This window comes from Crocodylus porosus, unplaced genomic scaffold, assembly GCF_001723895.1.
Source record: "Crocodylus porosus isolate Cpor-Errol unplaced genomic scaffold, CroPor_comp1, whole genome shotgun sequence".
NCBI classification, from domain to species: Eukaryota; Metazoa; Chordata; order Crocodylia; family Crocodylidae; genus Crocodylus; species Crocodylus porosus.
The window spans coordinates 2,421,879-2,436,007 of NW_017728945.1; the positions used below are offsets into that span (position 1 = coordinate 2,421,879).

General features: G+C 46.9%; 1 protein-coding gene across 1 annotated transcript in view; it reads right to left on the reverse strand.

The window, feature by feature from the left end:
- ZFR2 (zinc finger RNA binding protein 2) overlaps nt 1-14,129 on the reverse strand; it is a 124,775-nt gene that overhangs the window by 109,857 nt on the left and 789 nt on the right. The window lies entirely within an intron of this gene.

Sequence of the window (14,129 nt, forward strand, 5' to 3'; positions counted from 1 at the left end):
GTAGCTCTAAACAACTGAGCAGCTTCTCTGGGCCAGAGAGATGAGTAGCAACTGATGGAAGTGGATTGTCATGGTCAACTGAGATAACAAGCAGTGGTAGATGAACTTCTATGCATCCAGGGGCATCCTCAAGGTGATTCCTATACGCAATTCCAGGAGCATACTGGAATTAGGGTGCTCTTCTCTATAAAAGAGCCATGTCTGCCCTCATCTATCGGAGTGCATTGCCATCAAATTATGGAAGCACCCTACACACAACAGCCTCTGGTCTGTGACAACCCACTTCAGTGCTGGCAAATCCATGGTCGAAGACACGCTGCTTATCTGCCAGGTGATGCAGCAGATGATGGCTCCATGGATCATGTGCCTTGCTGATCCACACAAAATTATAGGTGACTTTACCAGCCTGTGGTTCCCCAACTGTTAGAGCTGTTGATGGTACATACTAGGGCTGTGCGAAGTTTCGGGCGGTGATTTGATTTGGAAGAGATTTGGCCCGATTCGGTGGCCCAAACTCCAAATTGAATCAGGGGACCAATTTAAAGGTCCAAATGGATTCAAAGCTTTGATGATTCAGGCAGTCCCCGGTGGCGGCAGCAGGGAGCTGCAGCTGGGACTCCATGCTGGCAAGTACTGGGGAGGGGCTAGGGAGGGGACCATGGGGGTACCCCTGCCAGCCCCCCATGGCTGCCCCTGCCTGCCCCAGCTCAGTACTTTAAAAAAGCCCTGGCGCACACTGGCTGCTGCTGGGCAGCGAGTGTGAGGGTTTTTTCATTTTGTTTTTTTTCTTAAAGGGACAAAGCTGGCCTGGGTGGGACATCGAGGCTTTTTTTTTTTTTTTTTAAACAAGTGGCAGGAGCTGGGGTGCGCAGGGCAGCCACCGCCGGGCTGGGAGAGCGAGTAAGGGATTGGCCTGGCCGATTCAGAGATTCAGCTGAACCGAGTCGGGACAGTGATTTGAATCACCGAATCGAATCAAATCTGTCCCCCGAATCAGACAAATCCAAATCAAATACTAGCCGCTTCGCACAGGCCTAGTACACACATTGCCATCCTTTCTCCTGTATACTGCAATAGATTCTCATTACCAGTGGTTTGCATTTAAAAATTCCAACAATATATGTACATCATTTGACTTTTAGATCGCTATTAGGTAAAGTCTAGTGTGGAACAACTAAAGTTTCAAAACATCCAGAAGAACCTACATAGCAGGAAGTGTCCACAGAGTTTACAATCAAGATACAATCATGACATCATTAATCTGCTACCTTAAATCTTAAATTGTCAGCAAATTTAGTAGAGGTGCACTGATACATTAGTCCCATATCAGATCAGTACCGATATTAAGCAAATTGACAGTATCAGCAATCAGCTTTTTTTGGCTGATGTGGCTGATAATGCCACCGTCAAGTGCCCTGTGCATGCTCACAGCTGCAGTGCAGCATTCAGGGGGCCGAGAGCACAGCCTGGCAGTGTGGAGAGCAGCCAGGTCTGTTGTGGGGAAAGTGGCACGGGGTGGGGGGGACAGACAGAAGCCCCCGAGGTGAGGGAAGAAATGGGGCTGGGGCAGGCACTGCACAGCCAGGGTAGAGCGCAGGGCAGAGCCACAAGCAGCTTGTCCAGGGGAGCATGGGGGGGGCGGGGGATGGCTCCTGCTGCTTCATGCTCCCCCAGTGGGGCTGGGACGGATGCTGCCCAGCCAGAGCGGGGTGTGGGACAGAGATATGGGTAGCTGATCCAGGGAGTGCAGGGGATAGGGGGACAGCTCCTGCTGCTGTGTGCACCTGAGGTGAAGCATGGGGGGCATGTGCACGGGCAAGGGCACACTGCCTGCCATAGGCTGGGGCCTGTGCCAGCCTCTTCCCAGCAGGGGTGCTAGGGCTACACTCAGGGTGGGGGTGGGCAGCAGAGGAGCTGGGAGGGGTAGGCTATGCCACCCCAAAATTCACCATAGCCCCCTCCCTCCCAGTGCTCCCACCACCTACTGCAAAGGCAGCCCCAACTCAGGTCCCCTGCTGGGAAGAGGCCCATGCAGCTCCCTGCCCCAGCATGCAGCCCACTCTCGCCCTACACAAAAATCTGGGGGGCACATGCCCTTCATGCCTCCCCTGAGGGGTATGTGCAGCAGTGGGAGGTACCCCCACCTTTTCCTCACCCCTGCTCCCCTCAGATGAGCCACCCAGGCTCCATCCCCTGCCCTGGCCCAGCTGGGCAGCACCTGCCCTTGCACTAGCCCCAGTCCCCTTCCCTCCCACAGACTTAGCAGTCGGACTTTGCTTTCCAAGCTGCTGGGCTGCATTCCTGGCCACACACATGCTGTAGCTGAGCACATGCATGTAGCATTTGTTGATGATGTTATCAGCTACGTTGGCCAATAAAGCTGATTGCTGATAATGTCAATTTTCCTTTTATTGGTGCCAACATGGTATGGACTGATATATCAGTGCACCCCTAGTTTTTTTTAGGCAGGGACTTTTAGATTTTCAAACTAGATTATAACTGGCCAAACTACAAAGCATCCAAATACAATACAATAAATGAGACTTGCCTTGTGAAAGAGTGATAGAATTGCTACTGTGGTATCATCTCTGGACTCTACTTAAAGGTTCCCATTTTTTTTTTTGTCTTTCAGCAAGTAGGGGACAAACTAAGCTCCACATGCTATTGACAGAAGTAAGACTGAGCTGCTAGAATATTCTGGCTGCTGCATTCAGGGGCAAGATGTAAGGGGTGCACATTAGGGCTGTGCGCAGCTTTGGACAAAGCTTCAGATCAGGAGAAGCTTTGGATGCTTTGGGGTCCAAAGCAGCACATAGGGGTCGAAGTGCTCACTTTGTTATGCTTCCCAAAGCGGTTCGGAGCTCCCAAAGAGCTCCGGAGTCACCTGAGAGATCCGGCCATAGGGTATAATGGGGAAACAAAGTATCTATAGCTTTGTTGTTTTTTGTCCGATTTGGATTAGATTTTCAGGGGTGGTAGACTCCGTAGAGAGAAGGAAGCCTGCCAAGTGTCAAGAAGGTCAGTGCAGAGGTTTTGGGGCAACTGTAACCCAAATTCTTAAAAGCAAAACTCCTGTCACATCTGTGTTACAGCACGGGGGGCGGGGGTCAAAACTGCAGAGGTGGTAGCTCTTACTGAGGCCACAAAGCCTGCCAAGTTTCAAGGAGATCGGTTCAGGGGTTTGGGGGAACTGCCTCTCAAGCTGCGGAAAAGCAAGACTGGTTGGTGCCCTGGGTGCTGTGGGACTGACTGTGTCCGTCTTGGGGCGGGAGGGGAGACACCGCTGCAGGCCTGGCTGCTACGCTGCTGTGTTACCATAAATCAATCACGATTCACTCAGGAACCAGCTCAATACACAGGACCCAGCTACTACATAATGACTTAAGGAGCATCCATTAGCACCTACAAAACCAGGCTAAGAAAAGGAAAGAATTAAGACAATCAACTGCCCCAAGACAGAGACAGTCTCGTGCCAGTTTGGTCTGTTAGCAGCTAGGGGTTCAGGGCCCCAGAACGCCCCTGTACTGATTGACTCAACAGCTGGCAGGTGTCACAGCAGGGGCCAGCATCCCTGCAGCGCCTTAACACATGCAGTGTCACCCATGTCATGAGTTTTGCTCATCCACAGCTTGGGATGCAGTTCCCCGCAAGCCCTTGCACTGATCTTCTTGAGACTTGGCTGGCTTTGTGGCCTCAGTAAGAGATACCACCCCTGCAGTTTCAACCCCCCTGTGTTTTAACACACAGCTGTGACATGTTTGGCTTTCAAGAATTTGGGGTACAGTTCCCCCCAAAGCTCTGTACCAATCTTCCTGAAACTTAGCCAGGTTTCATGCTCTCAGCAGAAGCTACCAACCCTGCAAGTTTCATCCAAATCGGACAAAAAACAACAAAGTTATAGAAATTTCATTGATTCCCCATTATACCCTATGGCCAGATCTTACCACCATCACACTCCCAACGCCGCCAACATGCCCCCACAGCTGCAGGGGGCATTGTTCATGGCTCCATTTGTAAGTCCAATATAGTATGGGTTTCCAATGCTATACATTTTTCCCAAAAGTCCATGCTTTGAGTCCTTTTTTCCTGCAGCTAGCTCTATGACCTGCTCATTACTATCTTTTCCAAGCTGAGGTATACAGCCCACTTCAGTGGTATTACCAGTTATACAATAATTATTGTATTTGAATGAGTAATTTGAGCCTTGTACAATGGACACTGAGTAACTGCAAAAATACCCCCAAAGTGCAATAATTCAGGAAGATCCAAAGTGTACTTGCATTCAAAGAAAAACTTTCATATTCTATTAGTTCTATCAAATGTCCATAAATTGTCTTTGTGTCATCCCTCATATGCACAGATTTGCTTAGAGGCATGTCACACATGACTGTGCTTCAAAGGTGAGCAGGCAGCAGAGGAGGAAACAATTTTAAAGTAGAACAACTGAGATACTGAAGTTCTAAAAAGGTAATAATAAATAAAATTATTAAAATATTCGATTTTTATGACAGTACGATCACATATTAAGGACAAAAGTATTTATATTTTAATATTCTTAAGTGTTGTATTGTACAACCATTTTCTCAAATACAGTGCAGTTCAGACCTGGCAATACTACATGACTGGTTCTCAAATGTGAAGCTACAGGAAAATTCCTGAGAAATCTGCTCCTCTCCACTCCCTAATCCCAATCCTGGATACATTCACAACTGCATCTAACATGCTTATTTCTTAAATAAAATAAAGGGATACCTCAAAGTAAATTATATTGCACAATACAGAGTAAAAAGTTGAATTTACAGAAAATCATAGAATAGCAAGGTGAAAGGGACATCAGAAATCTATCACCATCTTCTTTGCAACACTCCTTCAAGTATTTGAAGATGGTTATCAGATACCTGCCTTATGATTTTTTTTTTTTTTGAGGAAAAAAAGTCTAATCCTAGTTCTTCCAAATTTTCCTTATAATTCATGTTTTCTAGAACTGTACTATCTGATGTTGCTCTCTGCTAGACTCCTTCCAATTTACCCAACCGAGTTGTCTAAGTAAAGACTCACCTTTGCTGAATAGCATGGAAGAATCACTTCCTGTGACGTGCATACATGCGACTAATATATATATTAGTGATTGTAATTATTTTACTGTTGTGCCTACTGCAGATGCCCCACGTCATACTTCCTTGTTCACTCCAATTTCCAGCCTAAAATTGGAGGCTATTTTAACTTGATTTAGAGAGTCCGAAATGGGAAAGACTCTGGGGAGGAAGGGCTCTTGCACTTTGTGGGTTGCCATTTTGAAACAGTTATTGTATGCTGCCTTATAAAGGGGTAAATATTTACCTCTTCTTAGCCACTTCTCAGAGCGCCCCAAGGGACGACGAGGTCGAACGGTCACAAACTCCTGCAAGACCGTTTCAGGCTGGACATAAGGAAGAATTTCTTTACTGTCCGAGCCCCCCAAGGTCTGGAACAGTCTGCCAGCGGAGGTGGTTCAAGCACCTACATTGAACACCTTCAAGAGTAAACTGGATGCTTATCTTGCTGGGATCCTATGACCCCAGCTGACTTCCTGCCCTTTGGGCAGGGGGCTGGACTCGATCTCCCGAGGTCCTTCCAGCCCTAATGTCTATGAAATCTATTAAAAAAAGCCAACTTATGAAGGACAACCGGCAGTATAAGTAAACCTGAACAAATTGCAAAGTATAAAATATTTAATTGCCTTGGACTTGCAGCTGTCCATTGGACACAGTATGCTTAAAAACATCCTTATAATATGGTAACTACAAATTAAAATAGAATGGTTTCCGTTGTTTGGTATTGTGGTTAAAAATGTTGCAATGCTTTCTTCAGTGCGCTAAATATCTTCCAGCACAAGTGACCATTTGAATTAGGAAAGGTGCTCCTTTAAGCAGTCAGAAGTAGTAGTATTAATAGTGTCAGGGTATTAACATCCTAGCATTGCTATCTAACATGGACAGTGCTGTCACTAACTACACAGATTCTACATACCAGTTAGTACCTTCTAAAGAGACAAGCAGGATTCTCACAGGAAACACGGGGGGAGAGGGCCTTGTTTTTATTACATTCATTACTTTTGGTGTTTAAATACTATATTACTATTTTTCAGATCTGGCAGCACTGACAGGTGTCTGAATCAGCACCAGAGTAACAGACAGGAACTTCGTTCTGCAGCAAAGTCTTGAAAAATTCACTCTTCCATTCTATCCACTTCAGAATAGTAACCTGGAAAGTTCTGGGACCCTACACCCCAACTGTTTTCTATAATTTAAACTCTGATTTGCAAAAAAGAAAACCATTAACTTGTCATAGGCGAACGTTTTCAAAAACTGGAACTGTTTCTATCACCAGTTCATTCTTCATTGGCCTCATTACTCAACTCATTAAAAACTTAGAAAAAAAAAGAAAGCCATTATGACGATCTTCCTTGATGGACCTGTAATACTAGTGCATGTTACTTTGAAGTTTCAACAACAGAACTACTGAACAGATCATCTGTTTGTTAAACATCAACATTAGAAAAAAAACCCAGGACACTTAGGAGTTTATTAACCATTCAATCCTTCCAAGATTGACAAGCTGCTATATATCAAACAACTGCTCCTAAAGGAACCAATATGCTGTTCACAACTACCTGTTAATATACATGCACATTTTACTGAACACTCCAAAACGGAGGGAAAATACCTGCATTCAAGTTTTTACATTTTGTAAACATTTCGTCTTAATTCATTCATATGTATTATTGTTTAGTAGTCCCTTTGAAAGCTTTATGTAACTTAGGTTTTAGAAGTGAACAGTGACAAGAAATACAGCTTGAATTTTTCTACTGACAAAGTGGCAAATGCAAAGTATTTCCTCATGAGATTGAGGATACCAGGTGCACTCATTACCATGTTAGTTTTGGAAGAGAAGGCCAAGCAAGGCTGATAGCATGCAGTATGTCTATACAAAGGCTAGGACTGGGAAGCAACCCACCAAAAATGGTGATGATACTGAGTACAAATACAGTTTAAAAAAAAAATAATCAAATGATTTGCTCCTACAAAACCAAAGCCACAAGCACTTTCTATTACAAAAAATATACTCTCAGCAGTAGTGGCAAATTACTACTCATTAAGAAAGCATAAATGCCACAACTCTCACATGCCCTACTGTTTTTCGCAAGCTTGCATGCTTCACAGAAACAAAAAAATAAAATCACTCTCTTTTTCCATCAACTCTGGGACATCTTAATGTTCTCTATGGCCATCCAAAAAGAAATCAATACCGTTAGACAAATTGAGAAGGTGGCACGGGCAACTGGTGCCTCCCGAGTCTGAGGGGGCACCAGATCGCTGAAGGATGGGGGTACCCAGTAGCCAATTGCCGAGCCTGGGACTACCAGTGTCAAAACCAGAAATGCACTTCCACCAGCACTTTTGGTTTCGCAGCTGGCACTTCCAGGGGGTGTACGGCCAATTTCAGGGAGTGCGCATGCACCCCCTATGCATCGCCAAAGGAAGAAGGGACTGGATTTTAACTGCATTTGTGAGCAAGTCCCAATAAGCTGAAGAGAGTCAAATTATACTAAAAGTGGATCTTTCAAAAAATTAAGTACTTAGTCAAACATGTTAAAAACACTCATGTAGCCAAATGCTTCAGAGCTGACGTACTGGGGCAGAAAAGGGACTGAGGCAAATCTCCTTGGAAATACTGGAACGGAGAGAAGTAAGTTTCCAGTTGGAAGGCTTGCTCTTTCCTTTCAACCCCATATGTTTATTTGGGAGCTATTCTGATAGGAAGGGAAAACAAAATATTGCTAAACTTTCAGGAGGAAATGTTTTTAAAATCCAGGAATAATTAAAAAAAATTTCTGGGCAGCAACTAGGTGGAAAGAGGTAGGTAACACTTGGGGAAAAAAGGGTATAAACAGGTGTCATGTTTGGTGTGGGATCAGCTGTGCCACGATATGTACCTTCATTGGCATCTCTTGGTGTTGTGGGGACTGTCATCCCACAGGATTGGCCCTGGCTGCTCCCAAGGCTTAGGGAACTGACCCGGCAGGACAAAGGCCACAAGTGCTCCACCCCAACTCAGGGCACATGTCTGCAAACCTACAACCCTTGGAGCACACAGCTGCAATCCAGGTATCTGCAGGTGTGAATCCCCTGACAGAAGGATTCCCAGGGCAGGCATTTCCTGCTGCCTCATGTTAGGGCATAGTCTGAAACCACAGAGAGGGAACTACCATAGAGGATTCCCAACTTGTAAACATGCATGATAAGCAGAGGCATGGCAGGATGATTTAGACACCACGGGACTCCCCAGCAGGGGGACTCCTGGGGCACATTACCTCCCTTTCACATTTGCAGGCAATGCCCAACTGGGTCCTGCAGGAGGATTCCCAGGGCATATGTTTCTTGCCACCTGGACCTGCTGGGGATTCCCATGGTGCCCAAATCATCCTGCCATGCCTTTTGCACTTACAGATTTGAGCATTTGTGACGTAATAAAGGACTAAAAAGTCTGTTCGCTTAGATTTTGTGCTGCCATAAAAAAAAATTATGGCAGTATAAAAGTGACATCTGTTTGCAGCCAACCAAGGAAATGGGGATCACTAGGGACATACCTTTACTGCAAAGTTAACTCTAGCTATTAAATCTACTTTCTCTGCACACTCAAGGACTTTAAATGAAAGTCATAAGGGCTGAAAGGGATCTCAAGGGTGACCTGCAACTCCCTGCAGGAATGCTACTCCTAAATCTTCCCTGATCAATGCTTATTTAACCTTTCTAAAAACTCTCAATAAAGGAAATTCGTAAACTTCCCCAGAGAGTCTGTTCCACTGCTTCACTGTTCCAACAGTAAGGAAGCTTTTTTCCAATAAAAATAACTCTCCTGAAAATAATAGTTTGCTTGCCCCTCATATGGGCCTTATGCTAAAGCTTGGACTACATCTACACCAAGCTGCCTGTACCACTACCTAGCCACCAGAACACATGTGCACCTGTGCACTTCTGATAGTTCCACCTGGCTCTAGTACCGTAACTCTGTTACCAAACCATGAAGCAAACTCTGGGAGAACAACAGCTATTGAATGGACTCCAGCAGCCAACTGAAGGCAGAGAAGTGTCTTCCTACACCTTCAGCTGGCCGCCAACAGAAGGCTTACTTCAGCTGGCAGAGATGAACAACTGTTGCCAGAGGGGAGGAATCTGCCACAGCAGAGGTGCCTGGGGTGTGCACACACTCGAAGTTCCGCTAGCAAAACTTTGTAATGTAGGTTTGGTCCCACATTAGCACAGTTCATCAACTGTTAAACAGGACCGCTGTTTAGTAGGGACCTACCAAATTCATGAGCCCTGGCAGTCGACTACATGGCTGTAACATGGCTGGGTCCCCCAATTTCATGACTGGGGAAAATCGTTTTGAAGGCAGACCACAGAGGGCCTGGCTGATGGGTGCTATATGTCCCACCCAGACACTCACTGAAAGCCCTAGAGGGTGCTGCTTGACTTGTTAATTCAGTAATTATCACCCCCTTTAGGAGGGTGATAATTGCTGAGAAAACAAACAGTTTAAGTGTGGTAATTAGACCCGATACCCAACTGAATTGTAAAGCTAGCTTCCTGGCTAAAATAAAGCAACGGAGACCATGAAAACTGTACCAACTGTACATTTTATTAAAGAGGAAAACCAACACTTTACTAACACCAACTATATACACTTTATTAAAATCAACACTGAAGTTAAACTATACACAGAAAGACCGTTGGAAAATAAACTTGACTACGCACAACAGGAACTGGAAGAAACACTGTATACAATTTATTGCAGGACTTTAAAAAAGTAGGTAACTGAAACCCATGCTAACATTGAGAGAGGCTGTTCAGGCATTAAACATAGCCATGCTGCATCCAGCTACTTTTGAGAGGGACACTGCCTGCCTCTGTGGTGTGAACACTTGTCCATAGGCAGAGCCGGCACGCTCAACATCCACTGAGTTTGCTGGGGTGCTGAGACAGTGCCTTGCCAGGGCATACAGGTGGGGAACCTGGTCACAGACAGAGTCCAGCAATTCAGACACATTCACAGGCATCCAGCATTCCTGCACAAAGTTTATGTAAACGGCACACTCACCATCATGGTCTGGCCCCCAACCCAGGATCACTTTCAGGAGCTGAGGGTCCCAACTCAGCAGAAATGCCTGGCTGGGATCCAAAATGCAAAGAGCACACAGGAAGGGGGCAGCTGGGTGTCTGAACCATGGTGGAAGGGACAGGTCAGATCTGTAATATTGGCCGAGTTTTACAGCTACTGCCTGGAACAGCTCGTCTCTGCTGGTTTTCCTGAGGACAGCTTGACAGTTCTTGTGATGCCCCGTCCTCCACCCAGCTGGTCAAGTCCATCAGTTTGTTGTATGCAGAGGTGCACCAATATATTGGTTCATATTAGATTGGCACCGATAAAAGGAAAATTGACATTATTGACAACTGGCTTCCTTTGGTTGGTGTAGCCGGTAATGTAACCCTACCCCAAACCCAGTCCCTCACTGTGGGGGCCTCGATCTGCCCTCCCTCACACTGCATTCCTCCCACAGACTTACCAGCTGCCAGGCTGCATATTGGCTATTGGATTGGTATTGGCCATCGGTATCAGCCAAAAAAAATCTTTATCGGTGCACCCCTAGTTGTATGTCTGATGGATCACAGCCTGCCTTCCTCAAACCAGGTCGGGAGCTCCATGAACTGGGTGGCATCATCACCAACAAACGTCACTTGATCCTGAAGGTCAGTCAGCTCACCTTAAGAGATCCTGGAGGCTGAACAGGCACTGTGCATTGGGCGCGATGTCCAGCTCCTCGTTCATGAACCACTGGTAGCATGTGCTTGGCTTAGTAATGGATCGGGTTGAAACACGAGTTCCACTGAGAGAGGACAGGGTCCGGTGGCAGGGACACAATGGTACATTGGTCCCCATGTTGACTGGCAATGGAGTCCCTGTAGCAGATTTTATGCCCTGGACAGTGCTTGAAGACTGTCTTGAAGGAGAACACCAGGCTGTTCAACTCACGGAACTGCATGTGCCAGATATCACCTGCAACGCGCACAAACAGTGTTGGGCAGCGTTCCTTGGAGCACATCAGAGAAAGCCTTGCACATATACATGGCACCATCAGAGGAAGACTGAGACCTGGTTAAAGTTAATGCCATAGCTGTAAAGTACCTTCACTATGGCTTGAGATATGGTGGAAAAGTTGACCAAGGTGAGGAGGACAGGCTCAGTCTGAAGTACAAGGACATCCCTGTCAGTCCACCTCCCCAGGACAAATAAAACATGCAGCAGGTAGTTGCCCTGAGGGTCAGTAGCTTCATCATCCATGACAGAAAAGGACTCATACTCTGACAGGGCAGCTTTTGTGGACTCGACATGCGAAGTGATGACTGCAGGGAGATAGTTCTGGTGCAGCTTGTTAGCACATGGAAAACTGCCAGGATTTGATGTTTTGTTTCAGGTAACCCCTCCCTCAGCTTCGGGTGATCCAGCTTCTTCCATGGGATGTTCACTACTGCAAAAGCTTCAACAAGGGAAAATGCTGCCTCTTGCCTTGCCAGCCTGCTCTGTCATCTTCCCAAAGAGGGAGAACACGGTTGCTTGCTTCTTCTTTTCACGGTCAGCCTCTGAAGCAGCTTTCCTTTCCATGTGCACCTCTGACTTCAGGTGCACTCGATGCTGCCTTTCCTATTCCTGCTCTTTGTCAGGCGCAAGCAAGCAGGCATGCTGCAGCAGTTTTAAAGCCCTCTGGGCTTCCTAGGTTGACCCCTGACTGGCTCCTGGACTGACCCGATGTCAGGGGTTCAGCTTCTGATCTGCTCAGCTCTGGCTGTCATTCCACCCCCAACCCTCTCTTCAGAAGAAGGGGACATTTAGCAGGCTTTTCCCTGTTTCCCCCATCCCCTTCTGGAGACAGACAGATGGGAACTTTTCCCACCACTTCCCCCTCACCCCACATTTCAGGAGCCAGGAAGTCTTTTTTTTCTTCTCTTTACTCCCTTCCATCTTCCTTCACCCTTCTAGGAGATAGCTTTTTGCCAGCTCTTTGAACATAGCCAGTTTGTCACGCTTTTTCATGGGGAACTGGCTATTTCATGGGAGACTGCCAATTACGTGATTTCACAGATTTCATGGAAATCGTGTATTTGGAAAGTCTCTACTCTGGAGTGATAATTTAGGGGATGTTGCTACTCTTCAAAAGCCTTCCTGGAATCCTCTCTCAGTGCCTTGTAGGGATGGACAAATTATCCCAAAATTCACTGGGAAAGAACTGATAGAATGGCTTGACTTACTGCAGTGAGCTGGAAACTATTAGGTGTGCCCCCAGAAATCAAACTACTAGAAGTGCACCAATAAAGATTTTCTTGATTGAGATACTGATGGCTGATTATTAACCAGCCATTTTGGCTGATACCAGTCTGATAGTTGATTTACAGGAACACAGCCGGGCAGTTTGGAGAAGTGCCCAGCTAGTAAGTCTGTGGGGCAAAAAGAGGCAGGGTAGAGGGAAGGGCATGGGGGTTGCAGATCAAGGCACCTATGGTGCCAGATGGAGTGGGGAAGAGGCAGGGACAGGGGCTACTCAGTCAGAGCAGTGAATGCGACCCTGGGATGAGGCCAGGTGCAGGGCAGATCCGTGGGTGGCTCATCAGACCCACGGGGAGCAGCTCCCTGCCTTTGCACACACCCCTGGGGGAGGTATGAGGGGCATGTGCCCTCCAGATCTGTGTGCAGGGCAAGGGCGGGCTGTACACTGTGGGCAGCAGTGGTGCTGCAAGGGGTGGCTACAGGGTGGTATATAGCCACCCCCCCCAGCACCACCCACCCCGCCCCGGCCCAGCCTCCCTTCCACTGGGAAGAGGTCAGCACAGCCTTTGGCCCTCAGCCTGCAGCAGGCAGCTTGCCCTATGTACAAGTCTGGGGGGGGCACATGCCCCCCATTCCTCCCCCAGGGAAGTGTGCAACAGGGAGCCCTCCCCCTCCAGACAAGTCACCTGCAGATCCGCCCTGTGCCCTGCCCCGTTCCAGGGTTGCATTCACCATCCTGACTGGGCAACTTCTGTCCCTGCCTCAGCCCCTCCCTCACCCAGGGGGGCCTCCATCTGCTCCCACCCCACACCCCTTCCTCTCCACAGACTTACCAGCCAGAAACTGCTCTCCAAGCTGCTGGGCTGCATTCCAGGCCATGTGCATGCACGCATTCAGCATTTACAGGTGACATTCTTTATTATACCAGCCAAAAAAGCCAACTACTGATAATGTTAATTTTCCTTTTACCGCAGCTGATCCGATATGCCACCAATACATCAGTGCACCTCTAAAAAGTACTACATACAAGTGAATGCAACCTCACTGTGAGCATAGGAACTTGATTTTAGTTAGCTAATATGAAAGAAATAACTGGAGTTATTAAGTGGAGTTTAACTCTGCAGCAAAGACATACTTTTGCGAGAGAAACCGTGAGGTAGTGCGAGAGTTTTACTCATAGGAAGCAGAAAAAGGGAATTCCTGGAGGAGACAAAGCATCTCAGGAAAATAATGAGGTGAGATCTTGGAGAAAGGGATGAGAGGATGGAAATAATGAAAACACTATGGAGAAGAAAAAGCGAATTGCTAAAAGAAAGCAGGGAATATAGTTATCATTAGAAGGAATGGACAAAAGGATCCTTTGATGAGGGATGTCTGAGGGAAGGTTGATGACAGAGAAGAGATAGTAAAATCCTTAACAGCAAGCCCAAAGCATCACCGGAACAGGCAGCAACCCACAGTAACAGAAACCTTAGAGAAAATGGAGCGTGTACAAGGAACAAAAGGGAAACAAATGGGGAACTTGAAAGGACATAAAGCACCCTAAGAGAGTGAAGAAGATACAGAGAAGCGAGCAACCCAGGAAGAAAAAAAGAAGTGAACAGTAAAAGACGACCAGTGCAGTGGGAGGGAGAAGAATAAGGGAGAGAAACATCATTCAGAAAAGCAACAAAACATGCAGCCTGAGGGAACCCTGGAAAACGAAGCTGACAGCAGCCAGGGTGCGCTCCTGGTCTGAAACAGAGGGATTCTTTCGGGGCTGGGGG